Source organism: Chenopodium album, chromosome 6, assembly GCF_948465745.1.
Source record: "Chenopodium album chromosome 6, dcCheAlbu1.1, whole genome shotgun sequence".
Lineage (NCBI taxonomy): Eukaryota > Viridiplantae > Streptophyta > Magnoliopsida > Caryophyllales > Amaranthaceae > Chenopodium > Chenopodium album.
Window position 1 is genome coordinate 15,986,371 of NC_137839.1, and position 12,169 is coordinate 15,998,539.

At 40.7% G+C, this 12,169-nt stretch overlaps 1 long non-coding RNA gene across 5 annotated transcripts; it reads right to left on the minus strand.

Moving 5' to 3' along the window:
- Positions 1-4,655: 4,655 nt before the first annotated feature.
- Positions 4,656-9,218, minus strand: LOC145635911 (uncharacterized). 5 transcript variants are annotated; one of them, XR_014113934.1, is made up of 4 exons: positions 8,888-9,218; positions 7,462-7,611; positions 5,569-5,677; positions 4,656-4,953 (listed from the first exon to the last, which is right to left on the minus strand). It is a non-coding gene; the product is annotated as an uncharacterized LOC145635911 (long non-coding RNA). The 5 variants fall into 5 exon arrangements; XR_014113935.1 differs by having other exon boundaries at positions 4,656-4,973; XR_014113936.1 differs by lacking the exon at positions 4,656-4,953 and adding an exon at positions 5,001-5,252.
- Between the last annotated feature and the right edge of the window lie 2,951 nt (positions 9,219-12,169).

The window sequence follows — 12,169 nt, forward strand, 5'->3', positions numbered from 1 at the left end:
TGTGGCGTGACATTTGGTGAAAAGTTGGAACGCCAAATGTCGCTACCTTGTGGCTGGTTAAAAGTTTAGCTTTATATATTATCTAGTTTTTTGCCCGTGCGATGCCCGGGTTGTTTATTAAATAATAAAATATATTTTAATCTATAAGTCAAATTTTAAAACATAACATTGATACAAAATTAGTTAGGAATTGACATGTGTGTAGGGTAAAAATGCCCTAGACATGTGGACCAATGAGAGAAGACCACGTGTCAAACCCAAGCTGGTCCAAGTGGCTCAATAGCCATCTAACATATGTCCCCTTCAGATATCTTCTGAAATTGCGGCCTTCAAGGGCCCAATTTCCAAGGACGCCGTAAAACGGCGCAGCCCACTAAAATCTAGCTCAAGTGACCTAGAAAGGGGCACACCTTCCAACGACCTTATAAAGAAGGAGATATTTCCCCATTTTGGGGACACAATCAATCATTTATTAAAACTAATTTCTCTCACATCAGAGAAACACCTGAGCTTGGAATCCAAGCAGATACCCACCTAAATTTCTGCACTCTATATTTCTTTTCAAGTTACTAACTTGATTGTCGAAGGCGGAGCTCCTACATCCGGAGACTCCATGTTTTTACAGGTACAGCTCGAGCCGGACCAGTCTTTGTGACGTAACTCTCCCAAGGGACAAAAACACACAATACATTTGGCGCCGTCTATGGGGAGAGTACCTCAAGGATGGTTCAAGAGTCTGTACCACCTCCTGAATGTCCGGTAGACCAGCCGGAGGTCTTTATTGACCAAGGATGATCCTCAGGGAGAAACCTATATAGCTAATGATGGCTCTCTGATAACCAAGCGCATCAGGCCCAGGGACACTCTGGAACAGGGTGCAAGCCAGGCGGGTATAAGTCGGCCCCCTGGTCAGCCGGAAAGGGAAACCCATATGCCGGTGGATCTGCTCCAGTCACTCGAGACGAACTCTTGAAATTCATGACTAATTTCAAGGGTGAAATTAAGGATCTGATAACCAAGAACCGGGTTGGCCCAAGTAAGGGTCAGCCATCAAAGAAGACTCCTCTAGAAAAGAGGAAGCCATTCAGGGACAGGCAGCCAACTCCGTATCGAAAGGAGAAGGCAGCCGGGACCCTTGACTGGTCCAAGATTCTTCTGCCCAAGAGGAATACCAACAATACCCGCCGGAGTGAACAGCTGGGGGAAAAAAATCCATTTTTGATGCACGGGAGATCATCACCCGTAAGAGGAATAAACAGCTGTTTGAGTCAGCTTCCACTTCAAGTTTTCCAGACATCTTTAAGAATACATCTGCAGGGAACGTATAATCCTTGCATGAGAGCCATACAGGCGGTAATACCGTCCATTTTGGCCCTCGGATGATTGGGAATGCACCGTACGCACCCCCTATGGTCTACGACCCGTATTCTCCTCATTTCATGCAATCGACTCTCTTCGGAGGTCAGGCGGCATACAATAATGTCCAGCCACTGGACTGGCAGCTCCGTCTGCTCCGCCTGGGTGAACAACCTTCTACGTTCACCCAGAAAATAACCGAGGCGGCACAGCCGGCCAAGGTTAAAATTGTGTTGGTAGGTACTTATGATGGTACCTCCAACCCAGAAGATTACCTCATGGCTTACACCAACCTCATGTATTTGCAGGGGTTGGACGATGCCACTTGGTGTCGATGTTTTTCGGCTACATTGAAGGGCATTGCCCAACAATGGTTTGACAACTTGCCAGTCGGTTCCATTGATAGCTCCAAGAAGCTTGTCTTCTTGTTTTCTTCCAACTTCTCAATGAACATCCCTGCAAAGAAAACAAGTCTTGACTTGAGCACCATTAAGCAGGGAGAGAGGGAAGGATTACGCTCCTACGTCCGGCGGTTTAATCTGACCAGAATTCAGATTCAGGGATTGTCTGACGAAGTAGCCTTTACAGACTTCTTTAAGGGCCTGAGAAACGGGTCGGCTTTAAGTTTGACCTTGTCAGAAAAGGGGCATTTACCCTACAGGAGGCCCTAAGGGAGGCGGAAAGCTATATTCAAGCAACCGACCTCTGCTCGCCTGGTAGTCAGTCGGACTCCAAGAAGTCTGACAAACAAAAAGATAGCCGGCCTGCTCAACCGGCAAAGAAAAAAAAAGAGAGAAAGAAGAGAAAAGAAGTCTGGGCGGTGAGTGATTCTCACCAGCCGTCCCAGAATAAAAAGAAAGAATTTAAACCGTACGTCCCTAAGTACAAGTTTAACAAGGTCTGCAACTCCATCCTCATGGAGATCAAGGACCGGCTTTCTCTAGAGAAGCCGAATCCAATAAAAAGTTTCATTTAATCAAGGAACAAAAATAAATTCTGCCAATACCATGAGGAAGTTAGCCATGACACTGCACCAACGACTGCTTCAACCTTCAGCGGGCGTTGGACTGTCTGGATGGCAAAAGGATGTTGAAGTCCTACATTTCTAAGTCCAAAGGGACTAATAAGAAGAACCTAGGGCAGTCATCTAAGACACCCCAGCCTGCTAGTAGCTCGGAAACTAACAAAGAGCTGGTCTACACTTTAGTAGGCGGGTTCTCATGTGGTGGCCCCACCATCCAGGGCACCAAGAGCCATCTTCGAAAGATGGATAATGATGATGAGGAGTAGGCGTCAGCCAGCTCCACCTTCTCAGATATTTTGATCACTGAAAAGGACAAGGGCAACGTCCGCCGCCCGCATGACGACACAGTTGTCATTGAATGTAAGGTCGTCAATTAGCTGGTTGGGCGGATCCTTACTGACACCGGCAACTCGTTGGACATCATCCAGAGGTGCTTGTAAAAGCTGAAGTATAAGCCTAGCAGCATGCACCCGGTAAACCACCCCCTGGTTGGCTTTGGAGGGGGGATTGTGTACCAGTCGGTAGGATTGATCTACCCATCCGGCTAGGAGAGAAAAGGAGAAGGACGAAACCTTATCGTCAAGTTCTTAGTAGTTGAGGAGATGACCGACTATAACATTATTTTAGGCCGGCCAACTTTCAACGAGGCCAAGGCGGTAATCATTCCTTCCCTCATGGTGATCAAGTATGAGAAGGATGACGGTTCTGTTGGTTCCTTGAATGTGGATCAGAAGACGGCCCGGGAGTGTTATCTCACAGCCGTCAAGTCCACAGTGGCCTTAGACAGTCAAGGACAAGAACCAATAGACCTTGACAATGTTTAGGACGTCAGCCCACCCCCACCAGCAGCCGGAAAGAAAAGAAAGGCTCATCGGCTGGTGTAGGTGAAGAAAGAGAAAAAATAGCAATCATTGACCGGTGAACGGTCAGATGAGCTCCGTCCCCAGCCGCCTGGTGAACATATCGATATACCTCTGGATGACAGCCGTCCAGAGCGCACTGTTAAGGTTGGGACGACTGCTAATGCTAAGATGGGTGCAGATTTGCACCTATTGCTGAAAGAATTCAAAGACATTTTTGCTTTTGAAGTAGATGAGATGCCAGGCGTTAGCCCAGATCTCGCTGTCCACAAACTCGCCATGGATCCAAAAAAGAAGCCCATCCGGCTAAAGAAAAGAAATCACGGCGAGGAAAAAAGTCAGGCGGCATCTGCCGAAGTTAAAAAGCTGTTGGATGTTGGGTTCATTCGGCCATGTAATTTCCCTGACTGGGTGGCGAATGTTGTGCTTGTAAAGAAGCCGAATGGTACCTGGCATATGTGTGTTGACTACACAAACCTCAACAAGGCATGTCCAAAGGATAGTTATCCGCTTCCAAAGATTGACAGTCAGGTCAACTCTACAGTCGGGCATGCCTTGATGTGTTTTATGGATGCCTATTCCGGCTTCCATCAGATACCCCTGTTGAAAAAAGATCAATAGAAGACGCCTTTCGTAACTGATCAGGGGTTATTATGTTATACTGTGATGTAGTTTGGCTTGAAGAATGCGCCGACTACATTCTAACAGATGATTAATATAGTCTTTATTAATCAAATTGGAAGGAATGTAGAGGCGTACATTGATTATATGATAGTCAAATCCAAGCAACACACAGATTACCTTGCTAATCTCCAAGAAACCTTCACCACACTCAGGCGGCATAAGGTTATGTTAATCCCAAGAAATGCGTCTTTGATGTTGAGTCAAGGAAGTTTCTCGGATTCTTGATTGATCAAAGGGGGATAGAGGCTAACCTTGAGAAGATACAAGCGATTATTGACATGAAGTCACCCCGCACTGTTAAGGAAGTACAGAGACTAACCGGTTGCTTGGCGGCATTGGGGAGGTTCCTCAGCCGGTCACGTGACAAATGCCTTTACTTCTTCCAAGCAATCAGGAAGAAGACTAGATTTGAACGGGGGGATCACTAGTGGAAAAATAGCTATCCGTAATGGGCAAAAATAGCCTATCCGTAACGGGCAACGGGCGTTACGTATGCTGCCGTTACGGATAGGCTATGTTATTCGTAACGGGCGCTACCCGTTACGAATAACCCGTTATTCGTAACGAGCATTTTGACAGCCGGTTACGAATAACGGGTTATTCGTAACGGGCAGTCAAAATGCCCGTTACGAATACAATTGAACCCAAATTAAAAAAAAAAAATGCAGCAGGTATCTAGTCTGCTATCCTGATAATCTGCTATGATGCCAAATTTTAATTACTATTATCAATAATAATAATAAATGTAAAATTGAATTAATTATAAAATCAAATATACAACTTTCACAAATGTCCAAATTGACTTTACAACAACTCTCAACATGAGTCAAAAGCTACTAAATAAATAATACTCTGTAATACAACATGAAAATTTATACAAGTTTTATATTCCATATAGTAGACTAAGAACTTGAAAAATCTTGTAGAATTGTATACTGTCTTGATGAAGCTTAAATTTTGTACAGCCATCTTTTAGGAATTGGTCAATGAGGTAGCCATGGGCTCCATGGATCTCTACTCCATCAAAACCTGATAACGCAGTTTATTCACTACAAATAAATAACCTATTAAGACATAAAATTGAAGCATTCTCCTCGTATAACAAACTAAATCAGCAACAACCCATATTACATTCAGATCAAAACAATGAACACTTCTTCTACAGTCAGAAAATACAAAATACTTTGTGTGTAGGCAACCCCTGCTTGCCCTACAGCAATTTCAGAAAATCAAGCGAACCCTAGAACACAACCACCAGAGTATTTCATGTAATTGCCAACATCAAAACCTGCTTATGCCAGCCAGCCAAAGTAATATCTTTCTATAATCTGGGAGATTAGATAATAATACATGGAGATTAGAAAAGTGTGTCGAGTAATTAGTTGTTTGCTTAGTGGTCCTGAAGACATTAAAATTTAGGATATAGAGTAGATGCCTCCAAAAAAGAAATGTTAATGGGGTTTGTGCAGATAATGGGATTGCCAAAATCTGCATCATCTCATAATCTGGTATTATAATAGTGATCATTAACCTCCATCATTAGCAGCACTTGGTATAAAAATGAAGAGATGGATGCATAATTGAGCATGTAATACCATGTGAATTCCATCTAGATCATGAGAACCAAGAATAGAATACACTTACTAGTATGGACCATCTTTTGGTAGCAAGAATACAAGGTTTCCCATGAAAGTTCTTTAATGGTTTTAAAACTCCCTAGCGCCGAAAAGCCAGTCTACTTTCTTTGGGACCCCTGAAAAATATGAATAAGGAGTTAAGTTTGCTTTAACATGTTAGGTACTAAATACTACAGATGTGAATCAATCTGGGTGTGCGCCCCTAGTTTGGTTCGCTTTTTAAGTAAGGCTATCTAGCTAACTGTTAGCCACCTAACAATAATTATCTAGAGAGGAAAAGGGGAACAATTGTCATTTAGCCAATTATTAGATGACTAACAGTTACCGTAGATATTTAGCAGTTTTCTTCCCGTTATCTTTTTAAAAGATTTTCTTCAAATATTTTAACAAACCGAGATGGTGGTAATGATAACATAGTGATGAGGACGAGGTAGACGATCATGATGAAACGTTGATGACTACGTAACGGCACACGTAGTCTATAAAATTAGGTATAATGAGGAAATTAAAAATGTAGCAGAAGCATCCAACAAAGAAATAGGGAGTCTACATGGTAGCCAAATCATATACTAAAAGTTAAGTGATGATAAGGTCATATGCTTCTTCAAGGGCACTCAAACACAGGAAGTGTCAATATTAAAGGCAAGAGATTGTTTTTAATAATTTGCTGATACTACTGATATGAGCTCTAAACCAATATCATTACTTCCTAATGCCAAAGCATTAGGGTTTGTAATGGTGGTCCCCACTATTCCTGTATTAAGTGATAATCTACCTGTAAAACTTAATTAATTAACTAATCACCACTTAATTAATCACCATTGATTTTAATTTCAATTATTCTAATACTGTTTGCTTCTGAGACAACCAAGCTAGGATCTGTACTGTATCACTGCAGCAACAAGATAAGAAAACAGGGGTTCTAACTTCTGTCCCTTCTATTTTGGGGTTCCCTGACTATTTCACCACCCATAGTGCTTATTAGCATATTAGCCAAAGAATCATAAAAACTTTATTATATACAATTTTCGCTAATTTTCTATATGATCTTTGGTTGATTGCAGGATTAAATATCATTCATCATTCATTTGCCTCCCCTAATCCCCGGATTTGACATGAAGATTGGCATTGGTTTTTGTTGTCAGGATATTCAATGGATTAAACAAATCAGCCATGATGTACTTGAGATTCTAAGCTCTATCGCGCTATATCATTACTTTCTAAATTTGATATTTATAATGCTAATAAGCAACACAACACAGGTTACTGAATTCATAAATTCATCTGCATTTAACTAAAATCAGATACTGAAGCAAGAAATGCAGTAACTGACAACGAACTATCCGAGTGTATATAACAACGAATAATGAATCAATGTATTTCCTTTGTCCGAAATCTAAAACAATCAGTAATTGATTTGCATATCTAGACAGTTAACATCAAACCTAGACCTAAGCATCAGGTGCTTACTTAAGAATCATTTCTGAACACATAATTTAATGTTTTTTTCTTCTTCTATAAAATTTAATACATTCATTAAAAATCTATTTGGCTTTTAAGCCTACCTAGAGCATGTTGTATCCAAAAGAAAAATTCTTCAAACTGGAATAATGTTGCAGGTATTTCATTAGCTGATGAATTACTGTTATTTTTATCAATGTATAACTTGTAGTCATGAAAATTAATAGTACATGCCCAATTGAGGTTATTAATCCCGGAAAATAAAAGATGGCACCAAATCTAAAAAGAAATGTCCAAGGAAATAGACATGGTAAACATAAAATCACTCACTTAACTGAGGTTATGGGAGAAAAGGAGTATATAAAAGAACACATAATATGACCACACAAGACAAGATATGGCATAACATCGATCCATGAACAAGAGTATGGATATATACCTTTTCCTTTATCAAAGCAAAGTAGATATTCGGATCCAGCTTCAATTGCTTGGTTCTTGATCTAGTTCTTAGCCCAAAATTTACATGACTAATGCTCTCACCATGGTCAGCAGTCACACTCTTAGTTTCTTCAAGGGAGAGCTTAGTCACCTAAAATGTAAGTAGGTGATTGTGTAAGAATCTCAAGAAACTTTCAACAATAAAATCTAGTTTATATTCACAAATTCCAAAAAAAAAAAAGAAAGACACATATTGAAAGGTTGAAGAGCTTACAACAGGGAACACTAAATGACGCAATAAACTAGTAAAATCCATCCCAATAAAATCAACTTAAATATTATCTAATTTCTTACTCCATTATCTAAAATTAAATCTTCAAACTGACAGTTAAACAATTTTTCATATTCTATTCACATAAGACACCTTAACATATCTTATTGTTGAATTTCCTTGAAAAAATTCTGATTGTTCTTCAACTACTACATTTATTTTAATTATAAGAAAAAAAAAAGTAACATCATTATTAACACCAGCAGCAGCCAATGATGGCTTCAATCAGAATTTCTGAGAATAGATCAGAAAAAACAAAAAAAAAAAAAAAAAAAAAAAAAACAAAAGAAGAACAATATAATCACTAATAGAGAGTATAATAAAGCGCTAAATCATTATTCTTTGGATTTTGAGAATAGATCAGAGCCAAGAGACCTTAACCATGCTAGCATATAATGTTCTGTAAAATAAATTAGTTTAAAATTCAATAAAACATTCAATCACGAGTAAACAAATAAACCTCAAAGAATTAATTCCTTTTACACAGTTTGAATTAACAATACTAGCTAAAACCCCAGAAAAACATTCAATCCCTTCCACCCAAAAAACATCAAAATTAGCTTCAACTCAGCAAATCTGGGTAAATCAAACTCCAAAAACCTCGAAAAATCACGAGTCATATCATAAGCCATAAAATTAAATCACAAAAATCATCAAAACAATACCAGTTTAAACCTTTAGCTTAGAAACAAAGATCTGTAGTATATAATTTGCGGTGCTGCAGGTATTTGAAAAAGGCATAATTTTTAGGGAAAAACAATTAAATTAAAATCTAAAAGCAGAAAAACCCTTGTTTCGAAAACATAATTTCAGGATAAATTATCAAATTAGGCTCGAAAAAACACATAAATTTAGGCATGTTTGATTCAATTATCAAATTACGCTCGGAAAATCACATAATTTAAGGCATATTTGATACAATTATCAAATTCGGGTCATAATTTTGTTTTCTAACAACATAATCGCTGGTTATGATCTTTCATAATCTTACTAATTTGAACCATTCAGATATTCGAACCTTAAACAATTAAATTAAATCAAAGATAAACCCTAGATTGTGAAATTGATAAGATTAGAAAAAGAAACTTTAACTTACTTCAGAAGCTGCTTCAATGGAGAACGTCAAGTGCGCTTCAATGGAACGCTTCAATTGCTTGGACCGACGAAATTCAATTTGATTTTATTTTATTTCTTTTACAAAGAGGAAAGCTGGGTTGACTAAGCTAGATCTAGCGAGTTGGAGAATGGAGAAGCCTTAGAGAAAAATCAATAAACCCTCCGATCTAAAAATCATCAAAACCCCCAATTTCACCATTTTTTCTCTCTCCTCCTCCCATATCGCCATTTTTCTCGCCTTGTTTCATCACCAATTGAATGGGGAAGATTGATGGAGGAGAGGAGAGGAGAGAGAGTGACAGTGTGAAATGAGAGAAAAGAGGTGAATGACGGCTAGGTAAACCCTAATAAAAAGCCAAAGCCAAGTAATGGGCTCCTCTTATCATTTGGGCCACGCTCAAGCAGTTGTATCGGGCTCAATATGCCCGTTACTTATAATATAATATCCGTAACGGGCAAATGATGACGGTTACAACTAAATAAGTATTCGTAACGGGCAATATTTTGCCCGTTACGAATAACTAAGTATTCGTAACAGACACTATTTGCCCGTTACGAATAACTAAGTATTCGTAACGGACACTATTTTGCCCGTTACGAATATATTTAATGTAACGGGCATAGCTTTGCTCGTTACAAATAGCCTATTACGAATGAGATTTTTTCCACTAGTGGATGATGCTGAGGCGGCCTTTCAGAAGCTGAAAGAACACTTGCACTCTTTGCCAAGGCTTGTTAGCCCTCTTCCCAAAGAAACGTTATACATGTACCTAGCCGTCTCAGACCATGCTCTCAGTACTGTTCTCCTTGCTGAGAGAGACGACATCTAGCTCCCGATTTATTTCATTAGCCATGTACTAAAAAATGTTGAACTCTGATACCCCATGGTTGAAAATTTTGGCCTTTCTCTATATATGGCATTCAAGAAGCTGAAGCCTTATTTTCTGGCATATTCAGTTGTAATCTACACCGATCTGCCCCTCAAGCGGCCAATGTCCACCTTGGAGTCATCCGGCAGAATTTTAAATGGGCTATTGAAATGTGAAGTCTTGAAATCACTTTCGAACCAAGAAAGGCAGTGAAAGGTTAGGCGTTTGCCGACTTCTTTATTGAAATGTCACGACCGGTTCCTCCGGATAACATTGATCAGGTTTGGAAAGTGTTTGTAGATGGGAGCTCGACAAAAAACGGCTGTAGTGTAGGAATTTTATATGAGTCTCCTGAGGGGGAAAATTTTGAATATGCACTACGGTTTAAGCTTTAGGCCTCGAATAACGAGGCTGAATACAAAGCCCTGCTGGCTGGAATATGCATGTGTAAGGGAGCAGGTGCAACAAAGATTGACGCCTATTCTGATTCGTAGTTGGTCGTAAGCCAGTATGAGGGAAAATATGAGGCAACTCATCCGGCTATGATCAAATATCTTCAGGCAGTCAAAGAAGAGGCTGGGGCACTTGAAGAATTTTGTCTAAGTCAAGGCCTAGGTCAGACAACAACCAGGCGGATGCATTGTCCAAACTGGCATCTTTTGCCTGTTGTGATACACCTCGGTTAGTCTTTTGGGAAGTTCTGGAAAAAAGAAGTACATATGAAGAACCCATTGGAATCCTGGACTGGAGCTTTACCTGGATGGATGGCATCCGGGCATATTTAACAAACGGCACTCCCTGATTCACCACGGGAGGTAGCCGTCATGAAGAAACAAGCAGCAAACTTCGAGATGAGAAACGGAGAGCTCTTTAAGGCGGGTTTCCTTAAACCTTTATTGAAGTGTGTTACCCTAGAAAAGGGGAAAGAAGTTCTCGAAGAATTGCATGCGGGATACTGCGCCTCCCATATAAGCGGCAGTTCCCTAGCCGTCAGAGCCAGACGGCATTATTTTTGGCCTACTCTTGAAGCAGATGCCAAAGATTTGGTGAAGAAATGTGACAAATGTCAGAGGTTTGGCAAGCTTATTCACCGCCCGTCTATTGATCTGACGGCAATCCACAGCCCAGTCCCGTTTGCTAAGTGGGGTATGGACATCTTGGGTCCTTATACACATGCACCAGGAGGAAAGCATTATATTCTGGTGGCTGTGGATTACTTCACCAAGTGGGTGGAGGCAGAGGCAATCAAGAACATCAAGACAAAGGATGGCATCTCTTTCATTTGGAAGAACATTATCACCCGGTTCGGGGTACCTATGTCTATGGTGTTTGATAACGACCCTCAGTTTGAAACGCCTCACCTTAAGACTTGGTTGGGAGATCAAGGGATCTCGCACTGTTTTGCATCAGTCGGCCGACCCCAAGCAAACGCCCAAGTCGAAGCCTTCAATAAACTCATCTCAGACGGCATCAAAAAGAAAATTGAAAGAGCCGGTGGCTTATGGGAAGAAGAATTAATTCATGTCCTATGGGCCATCAGGACAACTGCCAAAGGGGCAACCGGTGAAACCCCATTTCTCATGGTATACGGTGCTGAAGCCGTCTTACCCATCGAACACTACGAGCCGACTCTCAGAGTCATGCTTTATGATGAAGAGGCAAATTGGGAGGCCATGCGGCTGGCATTGGACTCCCTCCCGGAACGCAGGGGCAATGCTGCCCTGCGTCATGAGATATACCGTCTGAGAATGACGAGAGCCTACAACAAGAAAGTACACAAGCGCCCTTTGAAAATTGGCGACTTCGTGTTACGAAAAATGAAGGCAACCGGTAGGGCCAATGAGCTTGGAAAGCTAACTCCCAATTGGGAAGGCCCCTACCGGATCTATGAAGAAGTTAGGGATGGCACCTACCGCCTGGAAACACCAGACAGCAGACGCCTGCCTAGAACTTGGAATGTAGATAACTTAAAAAAGTACTACTTCTAAGAATTGTAATTTTTTTGTAAACAAGAAGCTTATTAATGAAAAACCGGGCTTTGTTTCCAATTGTGTTGTTATCTTTATCATTACCATTTCGTTTGGACAATGCTCATACGGATTATTTGCTAAACCAACTAAGTTCGAAACTTAGTAGCAAATTCAACGTCCAAGTGACATGCGGCCAATGGCAAGACCTATAAACTAGGCACAAAAACGCTTAGTAGCTATACAACCGGTCTTAAACAAGACCAAAGGCCAATGGCCAGATGGTTGCTTATTTCACAAAATCGCCTGTCCCAATATGGACAACGGCGTCCGGCGACACCCTTCCGGGTGCAATCGTCGCAGAGAGCAGACTATCTATTAGCTCTACGTATCTATGCAGACGACAAAGATTGAACGACCAAATTG